Below are 25,886 nucleotides of genomic sequence, written 5' to 3'. Positions count from 1 at the left end.
AATTGCTTGAACCTGGGAGGCAGAGGTTGCAATGAGCCGAAATCATGCCACTGTACTCCAGCCTGGGTGACAGAGAAAGACTCTGTCTCAAAAAAACAAAACAAAAAAAACTTGGCTTCTCTTGTGTTTTCTCCAAGAACAGAATAAACAAATCTCTGTTTATAAAGCTGTAGGATTCTGACAGGAAAGTTCTTCAGAATCTTGAACAAGGTCAGGAAATGTCACCTTCTGACTTTAGTGCTTGGAAAGTTAGCATAAGGGAGGGCAGGGGAAGAAAGGAACTTGGTCCCTTCTTAAACCGAGGGGATGATTACACCGCTAGTGAGTGATATGTTCTTGGATAAATGGTTTAACCTGTCTGAGCCCAGGGCTGTTGTGACTGAGACAGCACTATGTCCACCACAAACTCTGATTTCTGTGGTATGGTGTTGGTGTTGTCACTGAGAGGTGCCTGTGTAGTCAGAAATTCTACATTCCACCTGCACTTCTATTTAAATGAGGCCTCTTGACCAGTTCTCCCCAATGGGATGTGAATGGCAGTGATGCCTCTGAGCTGAGGCTTTTAAGAAACGAGTAGGGCTTCCTATGTTTTCTTTCTGCCTCTGCTGGCTAGAAACAGAGGACACTGAAGTCCCCGGGGAGGGTACAGCTACAAGAAGGACCTTGGGTCCTTAAATCAACATGGGGAGGAAACCCAGCTGCCAGCCATGGATACTTGCATTGGACTTTCAAGTGAGAGGTAAATTTCTACTATGTGAAGATATTGCAAATACAGGGTTTATTTGTATAATAGTTAGTGTTATTCTAACTAATAAAGCCATAATATAAAAGATGTGTACTGGTTTGAAGTGCTCCACAAACCCAGGTTGCAAATGCCCTATTCATTGATTTATTCATCTGTTCACTTTTAAAAATAAATATTTATTGAGGACATTCTGTCGGCCCTGCTCTAAGTGCTGGAGAGACAGTGAAGTGCGAGACAGATGAAAGCCCTGCTCCTGTAAGGCATTTACAAATACAAGGATGATGAAAATAAACTTCCCCTCTTCCCACACTGGTGATATTTCATCTCCATCAAATACTTGCCCTTCTAAACCATGCTCTTTCCTGCCTTCATGCTATTGAAGAAATGCTCTCCTCCTGTGAACTCCTTCTCTTTATACACCCAGCTCCCCCGTCAGCAGCCCCTGAGGAGATGAACTCCTCAGGCCAAGGCAGCAACTCCCTTCTACCTGTCTTTCTGCGCTGACAACAGCATGAGCTGCGTCGTAGTCTGTTTGCTTTTTATGTACTGATTTCCCTCAGCGGTCTGTGACCTCCTTCTTATCCATCTTTGTATTCTAGACTGTTGCCCAATGCTGGGCACACAGCAGGTGCTGGGTGCATATTTGTAGAGTTAATTTGAAAATAAAAACCCAGGAATGATTATTTGTTTTTTTCAGGAGCCTGCATAATGCATTGTGGGTTTTATTTTTATTTTTTTGAGACAGAGTCTCACTCTCCCGCCCAGGCTGGAGTGCAGTGGTGTGATCTTGGCTCACTGCAACTTCTGCCTCCTGTATTCAAGTGATTCTTGTGCCTCAGCCCCCCAAGTAGCTGGATTACAGACATGCACAACCATGCCTGGTTAATTTTTATATTTTTGGTAGAGACAGGGTTTCACCATGTTGGCCAGGCTGGTCTTGAACTCTGGACCTCAAGCGATCCACTTGCCTTGGCCTCCCAAAGTGCTGGGATTACAGGGGTAAGCCAGTCTACACCCAGCCTGCAGTGTGTTTTGAAAGCAGCTTTTGCTTAGTGTCAGTGTCTAGAACATCAGCCCCTTTTACTCTGCATATGATGACTGAGCCGACTTCATTAGCATGTGCATAAATACTCATATTTCTCAGACACAAGGCAAGATTTCTTTGTTTTCTTGTTTCTTTCTCTCTTTTCTTCCCCTGGTTGCAAAACGTAACCTCTCCAGCTCCTGGTGAATCTGACAGCACGTCCTCAGATTGATGAAACAATGTCCATTAGATCTTCTTGATGGGGGACATGAGAGTTTGGGGTAAGGGTGGGATGAGATGAGTTTCCATATGTGAATACTCAGACTTTGCCCTTCCTTCTTCAAATTCTTATCAGACTGACAGCCAGTGATGCATGGGTGAAGATAAGACCATAGCTGAGAAATCTCTTCTGTTTACGGCAAAGGCCATTTCATTGTCATTCCCTGGAGAACCTTGTTGCAGGAAGATGGGGAGGAAGAGAAGAGAGCACCCGTTCTGTGAGCACCCCTGTCTGTAAAAGGTCCCTGGTTTCTCCCCTTTGGGTTGGACTAAAATGAGACTTTAGTTATGGATAGGAGCAAAGAAAGTGGTTCTTATGATAGGAGGAGGCTGAAGAAAGGGAAGCAGGGTGAATGGAGTATACTGAGAGAAAATCAGAGGTTTGAGTGGAGACAAATGAACGAAACCATCTTGGAGACCAGATTGTTCAGAGGGTGGGGCCTGGAAGAGATCATCAGTTCTCTGAACAGGGAAATTGGGAAGAAGTAGAGGAGTCCTTCTGCAGTAGGAGAGGGGAACATTTGGGGGATTAGCAGAGGAGTCTTACAGTCAGCTTTATCTGTTTTGGGATTCTGAAGGATGTTTTACCCCTTTAAATGGTGATTGATTTGGGAAAAACTAATACATTAAGCAGACCCTCAGGAGTATGGGTCTAAAGCCTCAGGAATGCTCACCACGCTTGGGAGGCTCTGTTATTGGGAACAGTGGTGCTAATGAGAAACCCAGTCATGCCTTTTGGGGTTACTGCTGTTGGTGCCCTGCCCAGAGCTCCTTTCCGGGGGGTGTGCCCATCATCCCTCAGCTACTGGGAGTGCTATAGCTAATGGTTTCTCCCTAAGAACTGACCCTGAATGATTAAAGGTACATAAAGGCACCTGGCAATACTGGGAGGTTGGACCCTCCACCTTCCTGTTATGTCAGTGACTGATACAGGTGTACAAAATGTCAGCTCCTTGCCTGAAGGCAGGTCAACACCGTGGTGTGATTTATGCTCCAGAGTTCCCAAAAGATCAGGCCAAGGCTAGATTTTACCCCAAATCCCATCCTTACTAGACTCTTCCTTCCCTCTTCTACTTCCTTCCCTCTTCCACTTCCCTCCCTCCCTTACAGATTTCTTCTGAGAATGTTCCCTTGATATATCACATGCATCTGAATCCCTGTGCCAGGTTCTGCTTCCAGAGGACTCACCTCAAGGGTACCTACTCTCTGTGCCAGGTTCCATGGTGGTCCTCACAACAACCCCTTGGGGCAAGGCTGCTTCCTTTCTGCCCCACACTGCCCCCTTGGCCCAGAAGCCCCCTCACTGGTTGCCAACCCAACTGGTTACAGCTTAGTGTTCACTGGGCCACCTCTTGCTAGTAAGGAAGGCCTCTGCATGTCAGTGAGCAGTGTCTCTGCTCTGCCTGCCCCTGGGAAGTGGAGACTGGCTGTTCTTGCTACATAGCTGGTAGGGTCTGTGGACTCAGGGTTTGCTTGGAAGACTTGGTCACATAGATTTATTTCCATAGGTGAGCATGTAAAACCCATGATTTAGGTTTTGGGGCAGGAGGTAGGAGGCCTCACTCAAACCTGGGGACTCCTGTGTGACCTCTAGTTGCCCTTTGTCTAGAGAAGTTGATATTTGAATACTTTGTGGGTGCCTGAAGCTGGGGCTCTGTTTCTTATCTGTCTGTGGACCATTGGGTGACAGTTCCTTGGCAGCAATCCAGGAGGTGATGAGGAGTGAATGGTAGGGCTTGGGCACCAGCTCCTACCCTGAACCCCTGACAGACCCTGCAAAGTAAATATTACCATTCCTATTTGACCAGAGAGGAAACCAAGTCTTAGAAAACTTAGATGGCCTGAGAACTTCATTTAGCCTTGTCTGAGCTGGAATTTGAATCTCAGATTGGCTGTCTCTAAAGGTCAGGCTTCTTTTTTTTTTTTTTTTCCTGTCCATACGAGAGATTGGCAAACTACAGGTGAAATGTTGCCCACTACCTGTTATTGTAAATAAAGTTTTATTAGAACATAATCATGCTTACCTGTTTACATTACATTATGGATACATTTGGGCCACCCTGGCAGAGTTGAGTAGTTGGAACAGAGACCGCATGGCCACAAAGCCTAAAGTACTTGCTGTCTGGACCTTTGCAGAAAATGTTTGCTGACACCTGCTCCACGCTCTATTCTCTCAGGGAGTGCTCCTTTTATAGTCCAGGGAGCCCCAAACACAGAAGGGTGGGAAGTTGCCTGGTCTTAAAAATCAAAAGCTCTGAGTTCAAATTCTGACTGTGTAACACTGGTCATCGATAGACTGGATTTCTCTTGGTTCATTCATCCAGAAAAGGGAGAGAAGAGCAGCCACAAAAATAGTTTTGTTTTGAGGATCAAATAAAGGAACAGTGATAAATAATGATTTTACTTAAAGATTTGAGTCGAAATAATCTGTATATCAAACCCTCGTGGCACACATTTTACCTGTGTAACAAGCCTGCATGTGTACCCCGATCCTAAAATAAAAGTTAAAAAATGGTTACTGAGTGCTTATTATGTGCCAGGTTGTTACATACATTATCTACTTTAATTCCTGTGTTAAGTACATAGTAGACATTCAATAAGAAGTCATTGAATGAATGAGGTAGATGCTATTACTCCCGTTTCTCACATAAGGAAAGGGAGACTCAGAAAAGTGAAGCAACCTCCCCGGGGCTTGGCTGCCTGTGATGGCTGGATTCAGCCCAGGCATGCGAGAGGAAGGGCACCATGTTCCTGCTGAGGGGGAGGGTTTTTCTCTTCCTGGGAAAACTTGTCGTGTTTGGGGCTGGTTTTCGCTGAAGGTAGTGAGTATTGCTTTCCCTCAGCTTCTCCTCCTTCAATTTAATCAGATTCTATTCTATCCTCTTCAATTTCCCCTGCATTATCTAGCAACTGGGATTGTCAGCAAACCCGTCATCTTGTTGTTGTCAGTAAAACAAAGATTATCTGCCTCAGAAAAGCGAACACTTGGGAGTCATAATTATGGGAATCATTTGTAGTTTGGGTCCATTTGAATGCGTTTGAGCCACAAGCGAAACAGACAGCGTGCTCGAAACCTTTTCTAGTTGTGGCCCTGGTTATTTTTGTCCTGCAGGAAGAAGTAGAACTGTCACTCTGCCTGCACAGGTCAGACAAAGCCACCTCTCCTACCAGCTGCCCCTGACCTTTGTGGACAGTTGCACATGGAATGAATAGAATCCTGAAAACTGCTCAGGAGTTTAATAGCTTCAATGAATAAAAAGTTTTGTTTCCAGGAAAAAGAAAATAAAATGAATTGATTTGAGGGAAAATCATTGTCTTAGTTTGTGTTTCCCTTGATGCAGCCTTGGAAACAGAGATAGGGAAGAAAGTTTCCTTTTTGGGACTGGATTCCAGAAAACACAGTGGGAAATGCTGGGAGGTGAGACAGGGAAGGGATGTGATCTGGTTAGGCTTTGTGTCCCCACTCAAATCTCATCGTGAATTGTAATCCCCATAATCCTCACGTGTCAGGGAGAGACCGGGTGGAGGTAATTGAGTCAGCAGGCGGTTTCTCCCATGCTGTTCTGGTGATCATGAGTAAGTTCTTACGAGATCTGATGGTTTTATAAGTGTTTGGTAGTTCCTTCTGCTTTCATTCTCCTTCCTGCCGCCTTGTGGAGAAGGAGCCTTGCTTCCCTTTCGCCTTTCACTGTGACTGTAAGTGTCCTGAGGCCCTCTGCCCCCAGCCATGCTGAACTGTGAGCCAATTAAATCTCTTTCCTTTGTAAATTACCTAGTCTCAAGAACTTCTTCATAGCAGGTGAGAATGAACTAATACAAGGAAGTCTATGCAGGATGTGTTCTCAGGCAGATGACCACCTTGGGCAAAAGATTAATTCTACTGGAGAACTCTGAGCCATAACAGAACTGCAGAGTTATCCCCCTCAAGGAGTGAGGGAGCTGGGGTATACACCCACTTTGATCAGCCATGGGTTGAGGTCTGGCATTTTTAGTTGGCTTTGCTGGCAGCCCACGCAGATGGAAGTTGGTTGGTATGCCCTGAAATGGTGAGGCTTAAGGAGACATGGGTGGGGCCCCTTCAAGAACTGCTACAAACTCCTGCCCTGAAATCAGACTACCTGGTTTCAAACCTCAGGTGTTCCTTCCTATTTGCTATGTGACCTTGGGCAAGTTACTTAACCCCTTTAGTCTTATCTATTGAATAGAAATACGATAGTCCAGACTTTATCAGGTGGCTGTGAAGATGAAAAGAGATAAGGTATTAGCTGCGTGTGGTGGCATGCACCTATAGTCCCAGCTTCTCAGGAGGCTGGAGCAGAAGAATTGCTTGAACCTGGGGGGTAGAGGTTGCAGTGAGCTGAGATTGCACCATTGCACCCCAGTCTGGTGACAGAGCGAGACTTCATTTAAAACAACAACAACAAAAAAGGCAAGTAAGATGCTTACAGGGTGCCTGATACACAGCAAGCGCTCAGTAAACTTTAGCTGTTATTCACAACTAGTCTGTTTATTCTACTGAAATTGAATGGGAAAACATTCAGACCTGGAAGATGTTATGGGGAAAAACAGACATGAAATAATGACCTAAGGTTTTGTCCAAGAGTTATGTGATGTAGATTGTGACCAGTAGACAGCATTGTGTATTTGGACAAATATGAACATGTGGATTTTGAGTTGTCTTTCAGACATTACCTTATTTGTAGGAAGATCTTCTGTACAGTTGATGTAGCTGGAATCAAAAGCTGCTGTACCCGTGGGCTGAACGGGTAGTAGTAGCAGATTGACCAGGGAATCAGAGCATGACATCCAAGATGGTGGGAACCAGCTGGGAGGCAGGATCATAATCATGATAACAGCAGGTAACTTTTACTGAGAATTTTCTGTGTGTCAAGCCATGTGCAAAACACGTCACTGGATTTTGACATTTTCTCATCATAGTAGTCCAAGGTGGTCTCCCTGCCATGACAGTCTGCCTGCTCTCCTTTCTGAGTACATGTTAAAGTAACCCCTCTCTGCAAGCGGTGGTTTTCCCAGCAGCTTTTTTTTTTTTTTTTTTTTTTTTTTTTTCTGTTGTTTGGCCTTTCATGACAAGCCCACAGGTGCATTCAGACTTGCTAGCTGCAAATGTGGCAGGATTTCACATCATCGGACTTTTGTCCCTGTTCTCTTCCCCAGTGAGCAAACATGCTGCACTAGGAGGAATCACTGGCTTGTTGTCACTGGCAATGCTGAGGCAGGGGGAGGACCATTTTGTCTCTGGTTTCAGCAACCCTCCTAGTGGTTAGCAGACAGCAGTATAATGGCCAGCCAGTGTGAAACTGTGCAAATTGCCTCATAAATAACTCGTAATGCACAGGCAACAGGGAGAGGCCATAGCTCATGGATAAATGACTCCCTGCCATCTCAGGGTATTAAACCAGGACTAATCTGGACCTCTCCATGGGGATTCATTAACTGCTATGGGTTTCCCGCACGCAGGCCTGCTGGGACTCAGGCCTGCTTGGTGCTTCTTGTGACATTGTGATGGGGGCAAAACACTTCTGAGCAGGATCACAAGGAAGACAATGTAAGTACCTTTAACAAACAAGGCAGGAGTGAGCCCTGTAGGAGCTAAATAGTTTCTCTGTGGAAATTGCTTTCTGAAGAAATCTCTTAGAGGGGCAGAGAAGAACCTAATAACCTTAACACCTAATATTTATTGGATGTTTACTCTGTGCCAGGCAGTGTGCTAAGTATTTTTCTTTTTTTTTTTTTTTTATTTATTTGAGATGGAGTCTTGCTCTGCTGCTCAGGCTAGAGTGCGGTGGTACGATCTTGGCTTTCTGCAACCTCCACCTCCCGGGTAGCTGAGACTTCAGATGCCCGCCATCATTCCTGGCTAATTTTTAAATTTTTAGTAGAGATGGGGTTTTGCCATATTGGCCAGGCTGGACTTGAACTCCTGACCTCAGGTAATCTGCCCACCTTTGCTTCCTGAAATTCTGGGATTACAGGCGTGAACCACTGTGCCCCATGCTAAATCTTGTGTAACTACCCCCAAAATTCCATTAAGTGGATACTATTATTATGAGTCCTATTTTTATAGGGGATGACATGAAGGCTCATAGAAGTTTAGTTACTTATTTTAAGTAATATAGCCAATATGTGGTGATAATCAATAGTCCACCAATCTCAGTGAAAATCACAAGAGTGTTTTGCTCCTATTTTATGCCACTTATGGATCAGCTGCTCTACTTTACCCTTTTTTTTTTTTGTTTGAGACGGACTCTTACTCTGTTGCCTGGCTGGAGTGCAGTGGCACATTCTCACCTCACTGCAACCTCCATCTCCCAGGTTTAAAGGATTCTCCTGCCTCAGCCTCTCATATGAACAATGAGAACACATGGACACAGGGAGGGGAACATCACATACTGGGGCCTGTCAGGGTTGAGGGCAAGGGGATAAAGATCATTAGGACAAATACCTAATGCACGTGGGGCTTAAAACCTAGATGACGGGTTGACAGGTACAGCAAACCACCATGGCACACGTATACCTATGTAACAAACATGCACATTCAGCACATGTATCCCAAAACTGGAAGTAAAATTGAAATAAAAAAAAAATCAGTGCAATAAATCTACATCGAAAAGAACATCATCATTTGAAAGAAAGATGAGATTTAACCTGTTCTTGTGAGACTCATGCTACTTGCCTGGCCTGTTGAATCAGGGGCTAGCCTGCTGGAGATGGAAAGATCATAAGGAGAGCCCGGTTGTTCCAGCCAAGGTTATTCAGGTTATTCTAGGCTAGTTTACAGCCAGCTGACCTCCTCCTTGTCAGAGAGCCCAGTCAAGTTCAACAGAGCCACCTACATGACCCACAGCTAAAGAAGACTGAGGAAGCCCCACTGACCCATAGACCTGTGTGCAATACCAATACTTAATGCTTTTCAACTACTGCATTTGGGATGATTTGTTATACAGTAGTAGCTAACGAATGCACTCCTCTGGCCACACAGCCTTTGAGCATGCTTAACCTCTGCCTGGCAAGCTCTCTTCCCCCTAGGCCCCTTAATTCCTTAGGCCTTCACCTAGAGTTGCTGCTTTACAGAGGCCTTTCCTGACTTCCCTGTGTCAAGGTTCCCTTCCCCAGGCTCTCTTTTTACTGTGTAACTCTCCATCTTTGCCCTTCACTGCAGTTCTACTGCATTTATTCCTAGGATTGTCTGATGCCGGTCTCACCTGATAGACGGCAAGCTGCATCAGGACAAGAATTATGCTCTTTAGGTCTCCATTGCATTTTGGCCCATGGTTGGTGCTCGATAAATTTGCTGAATGAATAGACGAATGAATGGGCTTATTTTGAGACAAAATTTGAGAGTGTAAATCAAGTCCCGCAATTTCTCTGCCTTTCACCCAGTGGTATAATACGCAAAATGGATTTTGATGGAAAGGTCATTCGCCTCTCCTGGGGGCCCCTCCACCCCTGTGCATCATAAAGAGCTCTCCAATAATTTCTGAGCAGGGTTGGCCAGCAGAATATAAACTGTAATGTGAATGGCACTCTTGGAGTTGAGCAGCCCTGTGCTGAGAGTAGTGGCAGCACGTCTGGCTAAGCCAGGGCCAGAGCAGTGCAGGGTGGGGGGTATGTGAATATGACTTGAAGAAGGCAGCAGCCAGTAAAAGGGAGGATTGGGGGTCCTCCCTGGGGCTCTCTCTCTGACTCATCTGGTATCACTCCCTTCACACTATAAGCCTTCCTCTGGCAATTTGGGATTCTGCCCCAGGCTCTGGTGGCCTCTTGGAGCATAGGATCCAATGCTTGGTTTCTTGACTTCCATGTATCATGATTCCTAACTCAGTCTTGCTTCTCAGTCTGGGGAGGCAATATAGGCTAAGACTGTGGACCTTCAAGCCATGCTGCCTGGGTTCAAATCCCAGGACAGCTTTCTACTAGCTGTATACCTTTGGGCAAATCCTATGATTTCTCTGTGCTTCAGTTTCCTGCATGTAAAATGGGCTCATACCTACATTAGAGGCTGTTATGAGAATCAAACCAAGCTGGAGTAGGTTAAAGCAGAATAGTGCTTGCTACATGGTACGCACGATATCAGTGCTTTCATTTTCCTTTGGTTTGGCCTGCCTGAGGCCCTAATGCAAGGCTGATGGTCCCAGCACATCTAACCAGGCTGTACATCCTGTTTCTTGTTGGGGATTTCCATATGGCTCCAGGATATGGCTTAGGTGAGCTCCTGTCACTGTTCTTTGAAGGGCTTGCTTTGCAGGAGAAATGTCCTTGAGCAAGAAGCAGCTCTCCTGGGGCTGTCTCCCAGATACACACAAGTGCGTGCGCATACACACACACATGCGCACACTCTCTTTTTCTCTCTCCTGCCTGGCCCACTTCAAGACACTCTATGAGCTCTTCACTCTTTGTTCAGCCTCATCAACACCTTATTATAAAATCCTTTTCCAGAGCTCTGTCCAAAGGTCATCACAATTATAATCACTGCTGTAATTATGTCCAAACTCTTAGCCCCGCACTGGGGAGCATGGGAGCACTATCACCAGCCTAAGAGGCCCAGTTCTGTGAGGCCTGCTTGTCCCACCCTGCCACACTGGGAACAGCTATGCTGTCCCCTACAGAGAATGGTGATGGTCGTGGGGCCTGCCCTGTACCCCCAGAGACTCTTCCTTTATTCAAGCCACCTGTGCCCCACCTGTGTTACTCCCTGGAGTGCTCTCTGTTCACTGGGAGGGCCCTGCAGAGAGGCCGGTGGGCGGGTGTCACACAGGGAGGGGAATGACAGTTTTCCTCACATCCTTCCCTGGTGCTTTTCAGACATCTCTCCTGCTGTTCCTGATGGGAGTGCAAGCTAAGTGAGAGATGAGACGGGTTTTGACAGGAAGGGCCTCGCTGGGAGGCAGGATGGAGGTGGGATCCCCGTGTGGGAAGAACGGGTTATGTTGAGCGTTCATGTGACCGAATCAGGCACATGCACATTTTGCAGGTTGTGCAGAGCGGGCTGTCACCTCCAGAGACTCCTCACCTTTAAGCACTTGGCCCATTGTTATGGCTGAACTGTGTCTTCCCAAAACTCATGTGTTAAAGTCCTAACCCCCAGGACCTCAGAATGTGATTACGTATTCTGATGTAGAATCTTTAAAGAGGTAATTAAGGTTAAATAAGGTCATTAAAGTGGGCTCTAATTCAATATGACTAGTGTTCTTAGAAGAGGAGATGAGGGCATAGACGCATGCAGAAGGAAGACCATATGAAGACAGGGAGAAGGCGGCTATATTAGGATTCTCCAGAGAAACAGAACCAGTAGGATATGTTAATATATACAGATATAGAAAGAGATTTATTATGAGGAATTGGTGCACATGACTGTGGAGCCTGAGAAGTCCCACAATCTGCCGTCTGCAAACCGAAGGCCCAGGAAAACCAGTGGCAAAATTCAGTCCAAACCCGAAGTCCTGAGACCAAGAGCTCCAAAGTCTTAGGGAAGGAGAAGATGGATGTTCCATTTCAAGAAGAAAAAGCAAATTCACCCTTCCTCCACCTTTGCTATTCAAGCCCTGAATGGGTTGAATGATGCCCGCCCACATGGGTGAGGGTGGATCTCCTCTACTCAGTTCACTGATTCATAAGCTCATCTCTTCCAGAAATACCTTCACAGAGACTCGCAGAAATAATGTTTTCCCAGCTACCTGGGCGTTCCTTAGCCCAGTCAAGTTGACATACAACATTAACCACTGCAACAGCCATTTACAGGCCAGGAACAAAGGCTTTAGAAGACAACAGCCCTGCTGACAGCTTGCTCATAAACTTTTGGCACTCAGAGCTGTGAGAAAATACCTTTCTGTCTAAGCCACCAATGATATGGTGATTTTTAATGGCAGTCCTAGCAAACCAATACACCTATCTTTTTAAAAAGGCGTCTCCTGGCAGGTGGGGAACCCGTGAAAGCCAGTTTCCTAAGATGTTCACTTGGGAGCCAGGGGCACTGAAGTCATTTTTGGTTGAGGAGAGATTTTTCCACAGGTCAAAATACCTAGACCCTTCATTCAAGATGCCCTCTTGTAGTGGAAGGTAACCTGGAGACAAAATGAGCAATTTCTTGCTTAGACAGCTAGTTAATAATTACAATTCATTAAATACTCTCTCCATCCAGGACACTGTTCCCATCTCATTAGCATTGTCTGTTTCATCTTAACGTCAATCCGACGAGGTAGGCTTCATTTTGAGCCTCGTTTTTTGGGGGGGGGGGCGGAATTAAGGCATGGAGAGGCCAAATAACATGTCCAAGAGCACACAGCTAGTGACTGGCAGGGCTGCTATTTAAACTCAGCTTTGTCTGAGGCCATTGAATCAAGGAGTGGAGGACTATGTCATTGGGACTTTGAAATGTCTGAGAGGTCACTCCTACTCCTTACAAAAAACTTCCCGTGGATGTTCCGTCCGTGTAATTTTGCTTTTCTTTCACTGGAACCACCTAATAAGCCTCATATTAGCTCGAATTTTCTGGCATCTTTATACACCCCTGTGTGGGAGGTAGCCTACAGGGGCTCTGATGGATTGCTGCCTCCTGGTATTCATGCCCAGGCATAATCACCTCCCCTTGAGAGTGGGCAGGCCTACTGACTCACTTCCAACAAATAGAATATAGTGAAAGCAATGGAATGTCATTTCTGGGATCAGGCCATAAAAGACTGTGCCATAAGGGAAACAGAAATCTTTTAGGGTTGAAAATAGCATTCAGCTATTTTTCCTGGAGCTGGACTTATAGGCCAGGCCTCTTGTGTCTAGGGATGTGGAAAGTGAGCTAACCATGACTGATATGCTAAACTCTTCCCTTAAGTTAGCTTGTTTATTTCTTACATGCAATGCTGCAAATTAGGTATTATTATAATCTATTACATGTGCAAAGGATAAAAGAAAAACATTCGCATGTTAAAAATATGTGGATTTTGTCTTGGGTACTGGCTTTCTTTAGTTCTGTTGTTCACTTGCTCTGGGGGAAGCCAGTTACCATAGTTGTGCTCCATGGAGAGGCTCCAGCCAACAGCCAGTGAGGAACTGAATCCTGCCAACAACTGAGTAGGCAAGCTTGGAAGTGGATTCTTCTCTAGTTGAGCCTTCAAGTGAGACCACATCCCTGACTGACAGTTTGGTTGAAGTCTCATCAGAGTACCTAAAGCAGAGGGCCCAGTTTAGCCATGTCTGGGGTCCTGATCCTCATAAGCTGTGAGATGGTTTTTGTCATTTTCAGCTCCTACATGTTAGGGTGACTTGTTATTCACCAATAAATAACTAACATTACCTCCTTCCTTCAAATCTCCTAATGGAACTGAGGACGCTGCAGGTTCTTTTCTTCTAAACACCTTCTAGGTTTGAGCAAACTTAACATGAGAGTGGCCTGTGATGCTCCTGGGGCATCCTCTGCCCAACTCACCAAGATTGGCTAGAAATAGAGGTTGGAGGGGACCTCAGAGGGGAGCCAACATTTCTCCTTCTGCTGTGATCCACGCTAGTCCTGGTCTGAAGTTCCCCTTCCCCTCCACATTCTGCAGTGCCTCACTTTTCCTGTTTGTGTACTACTTACGTGGATACCCATATTTTTGGGGAATAAGCACATTGACAGGGAATCAGCAGAATGCAGTTAGAGGCAGGCAAGCAGGAGAAAACAGAGGATGAGCAGGCTGTGCTGAAAGGGAAGGTTCACCTGAACTCCAGGAGATGCTGGGAGCAAGTGGCTGGTCTCTCAAGTGCCTCAGCATTGGCCTGCGGTCCAGTGGTGGAGGGTATGGGAGTCTCCCCCAGTGTATGGAAAGTGCCGTGCTGGTGACTTACCCCTGGGGGAGCACCTTCCATACCCCATGGCTCTGACACAATGTGGCTTCTAAGCCAAACACTAAAAGGTGTTTAGAAGAAAACAAGTCTGTGTTAGGGGCAATATTGCACCCCTCTGTGAGGCTTTGCCAGCCTTAGAAGTCTCTGTAGCAGACCCCATCTGTAGCTAGAGGCAGACTGAAATGGAGGCAGCTGAGATACCTGGGTGTAATTCCTGGGGATATTGCCTAGTACATGGGAAACTTTGATGATCTAAATCTCCTTCAGTAGTTTATATAGTCAATGCAAGAGACTGACTATATGGTCCATCTCTATATAGTCAGTCACTATAGCGTATATGGTCAAACTGAGAGACTGAATGGTGAGATTGCGACTCATTTTTACTCCCAGACTGGTGTGGTCTGAAATTTTGGGCAATATTAACAATGGTTGTAAAAACAACTCATTAGGCATTTGCTGTGTACTTAGCAAATGCATGCTCCAGGCACTGTGTGAACGTTTTCCGTGCGTTAAGACGTTTATTTAACCTTCGTAACAACTGTATGTAGGAGGGTTATTATTGGCCCCTTTTTAATAGAGGTTTAGAGAGGTTTAAGTCACTTGTATAAGACAGTGACCCAGGGAGTAAAGAAACTGTCCCAATAAGCCCAATGTCTAGCTAGAAAGTACGTGTGTGCAAGCTCTTGGCACTCTCTGTTAGTGCAAAGCCTGTAAGCTGAGCTACAGCATGTGGGAGGACTCAGTCCCTAATGACACTAATGCACCTACCATGTGCCAGCATTACACGGTCCACAAAGTTCATTTCCTCGCTGTGTAACAGGCCTCGGAGGCAGGTAATGATAGCATCATTCTGGAGATGGAGAAACTAAGACTCAAAGAGGATAAGTCACCTGCTTGTGAATAGTACAGCTGGGATTCAAACTCAGGCTGACGCAAAAGCCCCCTATTTTTAGGGTCATTTTAGTGGGAACAATAGGGAGTGTGTGTGTTCGGTAGTTTGCCCTGAGCTCCTGATAGCCTGTTTGATTTCAGTGATTTCCAAAAGCACCTGGGAGTGCATGATGGCAAGGCAGGATCTGGGCGTCCTGCCAGTGCTGTGGACAGAGGCTTTCTATAGCAACCCTGAGCGTGCATACCCGGCCCATGTGTGGGAGGGCTGAGCTGGTTCTCTCTCCGCTTTATTGATGTGAGTGAGTTGAAGGTTATTACAATGAATAATAAATGAGCTATCATAGAGGAGCCGATTATTCCGAAGTGTTACCGATGTTTGTGTTGATAAAAATGAATAAATGGCTAAGTGTTTGCAGGGAATGGAAGAGAAAAGGCATAAAGAGGAAATTCATATGTGCCTCTGATAGTTAGAAACAATGAGTCTTGAAGCAGAGGCAGTCATGGAATGGGATAAAGCAGCTTTGTGATTTGTTATACACGGAAAATAATGACAGAATCTTTCATCTCTGGCCATGTTGGCTGCAAAGTGGTAATAGACATTGGCTTTGAACAGAGGAGATAAGAGACCAAGAGAAAAATAAAGTTCAGAATAGTGAATACAAGAGCCAAGTTGTTGCTTGGCTTTTCTCACGGAGAGACAGAGACGTATTGAGGAAGGCAGGGCTGCAACCATTTCAGCTTCTCTGTAGATAGAAAAGAGGCCTGATTAGCCACAAATGGGGGTGGAAGGACTTCTACCAGGATTGAAAGCCAAGGTCAGATGTAAGAGGATCACGAGAAGTCAAATTCAATGGATAGGGTCAGCCAGGCATGGAGTAGCACTTTGATACAGATGACCCTACTCTGGCTGTTCTCAACCTTTTTTTCCCTCCTGCTAAGACACAGTCCCAGGTACAATTCCTGTCAAGCTGGCCACGATATCTCCTCTTTCTTTCCTACTCAAAAAAAGCATATCAGAATGCAGCAGAGTGAGAATGATGCTATGTCCATGATTCCCAAACTGTGTGCTGAGAGCACCTCAGCAAACTCAGAGGGGTGCCATGGAAAATTTTTAATGTTTGGCGGGAAACTTGACATCCTCTGGACATCACGCTAACTACCAACTCATGATAATACAGTTTCAACTTTAGTTTATTTAAGCTATGTACCTTTTGATGACATCATGTCTTTGCAAAGGCAGGTTTTTTGTCATTGCTGTGGTTAAAGTATGTAAACCAGTCTAGAACAGGCAATGACCATTGTGGTGTCTAATCTGATTCCAATGTTTGAGAAGTCGTATAGTGCCCAACAAGTATACATATCCAATTATTAAGTAATTATAGTTATTTGAGAATGAAATAAAAATATTTTAAAATCAATTTATGTGATTATTTTTCAATTGACAAATAATTGTACATATTTATGGGGTGCAGAGAGATTTTCAACACATGTATTCATTGCATAACGATGAAATCAGGGTATTTAGCATTTTCATCATCTCAAACATTCATCATTTCTTTATGGTGAGAACACTGAAAAATCCTCTTTTCTAGCTATTTTGAAATATAGCATATAATATTGTCAACCGTAATCACCCTCTGTGCAGTAGCACACCAGAACTTATTTCTCCTATCTAACTGCGACTCTCTACTAGTTAACCAACCTCTCCCTTCTTCCCTTCCTTCCACCTTCCCCACTTTCTGGTAACCACTATTCTACTTCCTACTTCTATGAGATCAGCTTTTTTAGATGCTGCATATGAGTGATATCATGTGGTATTTATCTTTCTGGCTCACGTCACTTAATGTTCTCCAGGTTCATCCATGTTGGCACAAATGGCAGGATTTTATTCTTTTTTTTTATGACTGAAATGTAGCCCATTGAGCATATATACCATGTTAAAAAAAATCTGTCTACTTATTGATGGACACTTGGGTTGATTCCATATCTTGGGTATTGTGAATAGTGCTGCAATAAACATGGGAGTGCAGCTCTCTCTTCGATATTCTGATTTCCTTTCTTTTAGGTGTATACCAAGTAATAGGAATGCTGAATCATGTGGTAGTTCTGTTCTTAATTTTTTGAGGAACTGCCACACTGTTTTCCATGGTTGCTGTACTAATTTGCTGTTTCATCAGCAGCGTATATGTTCTTTCTTCAGATCCTTGCCAGCATGTGTTATCTTTTGTCTTTTTGATGATAGCCATTCTAACTTGGGTAAGGTAATATCTCATTGTGATTTTAATTTGCATCTCCCTAATGATCAGTAGTGAACATTTTTTCATATACCTGTTGGCCATTTGTATGTCTTCTTTTGAGAGATGCCTGTTCAGATATTTTGCCCATTTTTTTTTTTTTCTTGAGATTGAGTCTTGCTCTGTCACCCAGGCTGGAGTAGAGTGGTGTGATCTTGGGCTCACTACAACCTCCACCTCCTGGGATCAAGCAATTCTCCTGCTCGGCTTCCCCAGTAGCTGGAATTACAGATGTGCATCACCATGCCTGGCTAAATTTGTATTTTTAGTAGAGCAGGTTTCACCATATTGGCCACGCTGGTCTCAAACTCCTGACCTCAGATGATCCACCCCCTTGAACCTCCCAAAGTGCTGGGATTACAGGTGTGAGCCACCACACCTGACCCTTTTGCCTGTCTTTTTATTTTTTTATTTTTAAACATGGGGTTTCACCATGATGGCCAGGCTGGACTTGAACTCCTAACCTCAGGTGATCCACTCACCTCAGCCTGCCAAAGTCCTAGGATTACAGGTGTGAGCCACTGCACCTGGCCCATTTTGCCTGTTTTTAAATTGGATTCTGTTGTTTGGCTTTTGAGTTTTTTGCATTACTTGTATATACTTGATATTAACCCTTATCAGATGTGTAGTTTGCAAATATTTTCTCTCATTCTATAGGTTTTCTGTTCACTCTGTTGGTTTTCTTTGCTGTGCAGAAACTTTGTATTTTGATGAAATCTTATTTGTCTATTTTTGCTTTTGTTGCTTGTGCTTTTGAGTTCTTGTCAAAAAAGTCTTTGCCTAGATTAATGCTATGGAGGATTTATTCTAATAGTGTATAGTCTTAGGTCCTACATTTAAGTCTTTAATCCATTTTGAGTTGATTTTTGTGTATGGTGAGAAATAGGATCTAGTCTCATTCTTCTGCATATGTATATCCAGCTTTCCCAGCACCATTTATTAAATAGTTCCTTCTCTAATGTGTGTTTTTGGCACGTTGGTCAGAAATCAGTTGGCCGTAAGTAGGTAGGTTTATTTCTGGGTTCTTTATTCTGTTCTGTTAGCCTATGCATCTATTTTTGTGCCAGTACCATGCTATTTGGTTACCATAGCTTTGTAGTATATTTTGAAGTCAGGTAGTATAATGACTCCAGCTTTGTTCTGTTTGCTCCAGATTGCTTTGGCTATTTCAGGTTTTTTGTGATTTCATATACATTTTAGGATTGTTCCATGTACATTTTAGGATTTTTCTGTTTCAGTGAAGTACGTCATTGGTATTTTGATGAACATGTAGATTGCTTTGGGTAGTATGGACATTTTAACAATATTCTTTCAAACACTGCATGTTCTCACTCATAGGCGGGTGTTGAACAATGGGAACACATGGACACAGCGAGGGGAGCAGTACACACTGGGATCTGTTGGAGGGAAATAGGGAGGGACAGTGGGGGGTGGGGAGTTGGGGGGGATGGCATGGGGAGAAATGCCAGATATAGGTGAGGGGGAGGAAGGCAGCAAATCACACTGCCATGATGTGTGTACCTATGCAACAATCTTGCATGTTCTTCACATGTACCCCAAAACCTAAAATGCAATGAAAAAAATATTCTTTCAATCCATGAACATGAATGTCTTTCTATATGTTTTATAGATGTTTTCTTCAGTTTTTCATCAATGTTTTACAGTTTTCATTGTAAAGCTCTTTCACCTCCTTGGTTAAACTTATTTCGAAGTGGGAGGCTGAGGTGGAATGATCACTTGAGCTCAGGCGTTTGAGACTAGTCTGGGCAGCATAGTGAGACTTCTGCTTCTACAATTTTTTTTTTTAATTAGCTGGGCATGGTGCAGTGTTCCTGTAATGTCAGCTACTTAGGAGGCTGAGATGGGAGGGTCACTTGAACCCTGGATGTTGAGACTGCAGTGAGTTGTGATGGTGCCATTGCACTCCAGTCTGGGTGACAGAGCAAGACCCTGTCTCAAGAATTCCTAGGTATTATTTTTGTAGCTATTACAAATGGGATTGATTTCTTGATTTTTTTTTTCCAGACAGTTCACTGTTGGTGTATAGAAACACTGTATGTGCATCATTTAAGAAATCAGCTACTGTTAGAACATATTTCTTAAATAGTTTAGGTTTAACTATGTAATAAACATAATTATAAGGTATTTCTGTTCATCATTATGAACATGAAAAAATTGTGGAGACACTAAGGATCCTGTCAACAGGAAAAGTCGGGGGAACTTCTGTTAGGTCCTAGCAAGAATAATGGCACACTCAAACTGGGTAATATAAAGAGAGTTTAAGAAAGGAATTATTTTCAAAGATGTGGGAAAGGTACAGAGAAATCACAAGGAATAGGCAGTATCTTGGGGTTAGTAATGGGGAGAGGGAATTGGAAAGGTTGGGAAGAAAAAAGAGGGCAGGAGGGAAGAAATGGTTATTACAACCTGTAGATCATGCTGTGGGGAGATGCCTGCCTCACAGTAGTAATGAGCTTCAGCCCAGCCCAGCAACATGGTCAGCTTCAGCTCTTGGCACAGAGATACTGGGAAAAGAAGCGCCCTGACCTCACTCTTATCCCTCCCTCTCTCCCAGTTCCTGCAGGTGTTCCCCACTGGCCAAGCCCATGCGAGGGCAAGGGAGCCTCTTGACATAACCATAGGACTTAGCTTCCCTGGGACAAAAGAAGATGGGAGACTAGTCCTGGAAGGGCAACCAGGGGCAATCCAATATATTATGATATGGCTCAATTAGAATCTGCTGTTGCTTATACAAACAAAAGTGAATCTTTCTTAAACTTCGGAATCAATAAGAACATGCATTTATCAAACAGTTTACAGTGTGCTGTGCTGAGTTAAGCACTTTACAGGCATTATCTCATTTAATCCGTAAACAACCTTACCAAGTAGTTTCTATTGTTAACTCCAAAATGGAACATACAACAAATATATGGCAGCATTGTTGTGAAGAGGAGAGAAAATGCATGAAGGTAACTTCCTGTACATCGTGGGCTCAATGAATAGAAATATATATATTATTTATTTTATACATAATATATATTTTATATAAATATATATTTTATACATAGCATATATACTATATATTTATATGCTATATGTATTTTTGTTTCTATATATGTATATTTTCATTTGTTTGTTTTTTTTGAGACCCAGCCTTGAGTGCAATGGCGTGATCTTGGCTCACTGCAACCTCTGCCTCCTGGGTTCAGGCAATTCTCATGCCTCAGTCTACCAAGTAGCTGGGACCACAGGCACGTGCCACTATGCCCAGCCAATTTTTTTTTTTTTTAATTTTTGGTAGAGACAGGGTTTTACCATGTTGGCCAGGCTAGTCTCAAACTCGTGGCCTCAAGTGATCTGCCCACCTTGGCTTCCCAAAGTGCTGTGATTCCAGGTGTGAGCTACCATGCCTGGCCATCAATGGAAATATATTTTGCTACAGTTTTTTAAATTAAAAAACCCTTCCAATAGGTAAGAAAATGTTGGCCAACTAACATAAAGGTATTTCTTTCCTTGGTACTTCCATTTCCCAGTCAAAATTAATAAAATGGCATCTGGCGCTTGTGAGTTAGATGAGGGGTCGTTAACAGTCTGGACTCCTCCAGAATCCAGTTTCTTTTGTGTTTCCTGTTCTGCAGTGTGGTAGATGAAACCAATGCCATGGTGGCCTCACCAAGGTGCCACATCCCACAGAGGCCAGCCTACAACACTGGCTTGTCACAGCTATGCTGTGGTGGTTCTCAAAGGATCCCCACAGGGAACACCAAAATCACATCACAGAGGCCTTTTCCCATTCGCCAATAGCATCCACGGTCTCGGAACAGAACTTTCTGAATTTTAACTTTTTCTTCCATAAATTTTCTTTAAACTGAGCCAGAAATGAATAATAAATATTAATGGGAAATTTAAAAATGTGATTTTCTTAAAGGAGTGTTTTATGTATTGTTATTTTTTTGAGATGCAGAAACCTGCATGCATATAATACAGCCATATTTTCTGCTAGTAAAGTTGTTGCTGATTTGTGTGACAGAATTAAGTGCATCAATTTTTTCAGGTGGTTATGCAGAAATCATCTCATCTTCCCGATGTCTGAAAGAATTTGAAACTACTTTGATGGAAAAACTTGCATACGGTATAAAATTTAGGCTCTAGGAACATTGTGAGCATTACCACTGTCATATCATCATCACTGTCATCATCACCCCTATTGTTGTTACAAAGATCATTTCTTTACAAGGGAATCAAAATGTGTCCTCTGTGTGCTCTTGCCTACATTATATTAACCAGTGGTTCTCAAAGTGAGGCCCCTGGATCCAGCAGTGTCAGCAAATGCAAATTTATAGGCCTTACCTTAGAAAAAACTGAATCCGAATCTCTGGGCATGGGTCCCAGCAATCTGTTTTGATAAAGCCTCTAGGTTGAGAACCATTGCTTTTTAGTAATTCATACACCAACTGGTGAGATAGGAGCCACTGTTCCCATTTCAGAGCTATGAAAACAAAGGCTGAGAGAATACTGCAGTTATTACATGGCGAGACTACAGCATGGATGGAATTGTTCCATCTCTAGGATGAGTCCTTATTTCAGACATGCCTCTTACTCATATATACAACTAATGAATCAGGAAACTGTGCATCCACTCTTTTGTGGAAGATATATTAATAGGTAAAGCACAGTTGCCAGAACTCACTCTCTTAAGAAGATAAGGCAGGAGATGCTTAGCAATTAAGTGCTAAGTGGCATCATTTCCAGTCATAGGTTTTCAGAGATGAAAGAGGTCACTGTGGGCTGGGCTGAGTGGTGTTCTCTGGAATTGTTTAATGTGCTCCAAGTTGCTAAGATCCTAATCAAATATCTTTAGAATAAGTAGTCTTCAGTTAGGTCTGGAACGACAAAATGGATCTGGGTGGGTGGTGGAGGAGGAGGAGGTGGTCAATAGCTGGTTAGCAAATGGGCAAGAAGGGTGTAGCTTTCTATTGTTAAAATCAGGTTAAAGCTAAGAAGCAGCAATGGGACCTCTTACTGCAAAATAACTGTAGTAGATTGCATCCCCACCTGTTGGTTGGGATACTGATTCTGTTCCACGACGAGGAGGTGGCCATTCCCTTCATAGCCCCACTCCCAATTACTGCTAGACCAGGGGTGGCAAGCCTTTTCTATAAAGGGCTGGGCACTAAACATTTTGGTCTTTGCCATCCATATGGTCTCTGTTGCAACCTCTCACCTCTGCTACTGTGTGAAAGCAGCCAAAGGCAATATGTAAATGGTGGGCATGACTGTGTTCTAATAACACTATATTTGTGGACACTGAAATTTGAATTTTATATACTTCCCATGTGTGACAAAATATTTTGATTTTTTTTTTTTCAACAACCTCAGTGTAAAACCAGTTCTTAGCTTGTGGGCCATACAAAAATTGGCAGTAGTCCAGATGTGGCCTATAGGCTATCGTTAGCTGATTCTCATACTAGACCATAAACCTTTTAAGGATAGAAATAATCTTTTCAGCCGGGCGCGGTGGCTCAAGCCTGTAATCCCAGCACTTTGGGAGGCCGAGGTGGGTGGATCACGAGGTCAAGAGATCGAGACCATCCTGGTCAACATGGTGAAACCCCGTCTCTACTAAAAATACAAAAACATTAGCTGGGCATGGTGGTGCGTGCCTGTAATCCCAGCTACTCAGGAGGCTGAGGCAGGAGAACTGCCTGAACCCAGGAGGCGGAGGTTGCGGTGAGCCGAGATCGCGCCATTGCACTCCAGCCTGGGTAACATGAGGCAAACTCCGTCTCAAAAAAAAAAAAAAAAAGAAATAATCTTTTCAGCTCGCTATCGTATACCCAGGACCTGACACAATGCCTAATACACAGTGGCCACTCAAAAAAAAAAAATCTGTTGAATGAATGAATGAATGAATGAATATGGTGTATCTATTCTCCTTTGTTTCTTCTTCTCTGAATTTGTCCAAAGAAAATATGAGACAAAGCTGAGAAAGAGTAATCAGAAGGTATCCAATGCCTTCTCTTTCTACATCTTAAGTAGGAATTCACAAAACTTCTGATTTTAGTGAAAGAAAAAATTAGGTCTCTGTTAGGGTTTTGGTTGTCAGTCTTCTCTGACGTTCGGAAATACTAAACTCAGAGCCCAAATATGCCAAGGCTGTTTTTGTTTTTGTTTTTTTTTAAACTAAGAATAAATCTAGAATTACAAAGTTGTTTTCTACTTACCTCCAGAGTGTACACTAAGATTAAGTATGATTGTTTATAGTTGCAAGAATGTGCTCATAATGCAAAGAATTGTGTGGCTTTAAATGTTCTAAGTTGTGAATTACTTTAAAAATATATTGTAACTAGATATGAGTAATTGGTGTTGGGGTGAGGTTGAGGTTTCTGTAATATTACAGGCTGTGCATTGGAGCTATAAAGGTGCAATGCTGACACTTCCCATGAAAACCAGGCTGGCGCTGAAGGCCATAACTGAGACAATGTTGAGCGTGGAGGAACAGGTCATGTCAATGAGCTTTAACCAATAAAGCACCTTGGAAATACCTGAGAAATAAAAAATATGATTTTCAAAGGGTGATTATATACATGGGAAGCATAGGAAAGAACCTCAAAGGCTAGACCTTCCTTCTGGGATAGGGAATGTGCCCTTTGTGAAGAGAAAGGAGCTAGCTGGGCACTTCAGATCAGAGCTGTGGGTGCTAACAATTTGTGCTGGTTGAAACTTTACATTGTCTAAGACCTTCCCTTTCTGGGTCATTATTAACAATTACCATTATACTTTAATAATTTAGTATAGAGTATTTATATATATAACTTTTTAAATAGAGGTTAACCAGATGGAGACATTCACTGTGTTGCTGAAATCCCTTTTGTTCATACCATGATTCCATTATTGTTGATTTTTTTCTGTTTTTCCAGCACTCATTACCTCCTCCACTGTAATGTGGGCGGCCTCATCCCTCTGCCTGTTTCCATTAAACTAAGGTGGTTCTCATCCTCTGGACCTGGCAAGGGCACATGATCTTGGGCTAGCCAATCAAAACATTTCACCTGGCTGTAGTGATTGGTTCAGGGATGAGCATATGACCTAAGCTAGAGCAATGAGAACCATTCCCAGGTCCTTCCTGAGCCCACTGATTAAGTGGCTAAGCTTCTAGGCTGCTAACGGGAAGCTGCTGCTGGTGGTCTTCCTTGAGGGCAGGATCTCTTAGGAAGGCAAGCAACACTAAGATGGTCACTGCCAATTTATCCTACCTTGTGGATTTTTTGCTTTCTAATCTTTGCAGTGGTGGGGAATAATCTCTATACAGTGTTTTGTGGATTACATGAAAAATAATAGCAGGTATTTGGAAGCACTTCCATCTTCCTTTCTTCCGTCTTTCCTCCTTTCTTCCAGTCTTCTTTTCCTCCCTCCCTCCTTCCTTCTCCTCAAACTTACCTTCCTTTCAAGGAACTCTCCCCAGAGGTAGATCCTTTAGGTACAGGCTTGACAGCTTTTTCCCAGTGACTTCTCTTCCATGGGACTGGGGCAGCCATGGAGCAGTTTCTTGAAGTCTTCAGTGAAGGTGAGATTTGTAGGATTTTGTGATCACCCAGTGCATGCCTGGGATTGGTAGAGGGTGAAGGTTTAAGGAGCAGAACATTTTTGGCCTTAAAATGTTGCTAAGTCACTGGCAAGCTTTCGTGCCTGCTGAGGTTTGCCAATAGCTTGTTGAGGATGCCGTCTGGGGTGCTTCAGTTATCAGTGGGGAGTTTGACTATGTGACTTTTGAGGTGTCTTTTTCAGCTCTAAGACCATGGTTTTAGTCCCCCACAGTCTCTTCGAGGTCATCCCTTGGGGCCCACAGTTGGGAGTTTAGGGTTGGTGCTAATTCAAAGGTTTTGGGGTTCACATTCCAGGCATATTCTTCAGGAGGACCATTAGTGTCACAAAGAGATTAATGAGTTAAATGGGTTTAGATCATTCCTGTTAGACTTTTGTTAAGTGGAATGAGCTCAGATGTGTTCCATGTTGATAAATACATCACCTGAGCCTCACACACCCAGACAGGATGACTGCGGAACACCTGGGCCTCTGCTGGCTGCTGTGATCCCTGCCTATGCTGGTTGGCAATGCCTCTGTACACACATCTTTTCCAGCTAAGTGAACAATTAGCTTATGCTAAAAACACATGTGAGCTTGATCATTTGTATGCAGTGCATGGAGTCGAACCGCTGTCATTTGGTAGGGTGGGGGAAGGGAGAGGAAGATTGCTGTTTTGAATATGGTTCTCTTTGAAAGCATGAGAAACCACATGTATCTGCGAATTGGAATACATTTTAGAGACTTTCCCTATACAACTCAAGTTGATAAGACCCTTTTTTATACCAGTGTTTTCTAAGCACTAACTGCCTCCCAGGGTCAACGTGAAATCCTGAGAAGACATCGTTTTGGCCCTGGTTCCTCACAGTTGAGCAAGGCAGCCAGTCTAAACAGACATTAAGGGAAACACAGAAAGATAAGCGGGGACTGATGAGGAAGAAAATTACCTCCCTGGGGGCTCTCAGGAAAAGCTGCTCTTCAGACCAGCTAAATAGCTAACTTTGGGACTGATACAAGCAAGGTAAGCCCTTCAAATGGGGAAATAAATTGATGTTTTAATGCTGGCTCTTTTTTTTTTTTCCCATTTATTTATTTTATTGCATTTTAGGTTTTGGGGTACATGTGAAGAACATGCAAAATTGTTGCATAGGAACACACATGGCAGTGTGATTTGCTGCCTTCCTCCCCATCACCTACATCTGGCATTTCTCCCCTTGCTATCTCTCCCCAG

This window comes from Sapajus apella, unplaced genomic scaffold (genome assembly GCF_009761245.1).
Source record: "Sapajus apella isolate SASKATOON/1434 unplaced genomic scaffold, GSC_monkey_1.0 scaffold33, whole genome shotgun sequence".
NCBI classification, from domain to species: domain Eukaryota; kingdom Metazoa; phylum Chordata; class Mammalia; order Primates; family Cebidae; genus Sapajus; species Sapajus apella.
The sequence above is the reverse complement of the archived record's forward strand: the minus strand, read 5'-3'. Positions refer to the sequence as shown.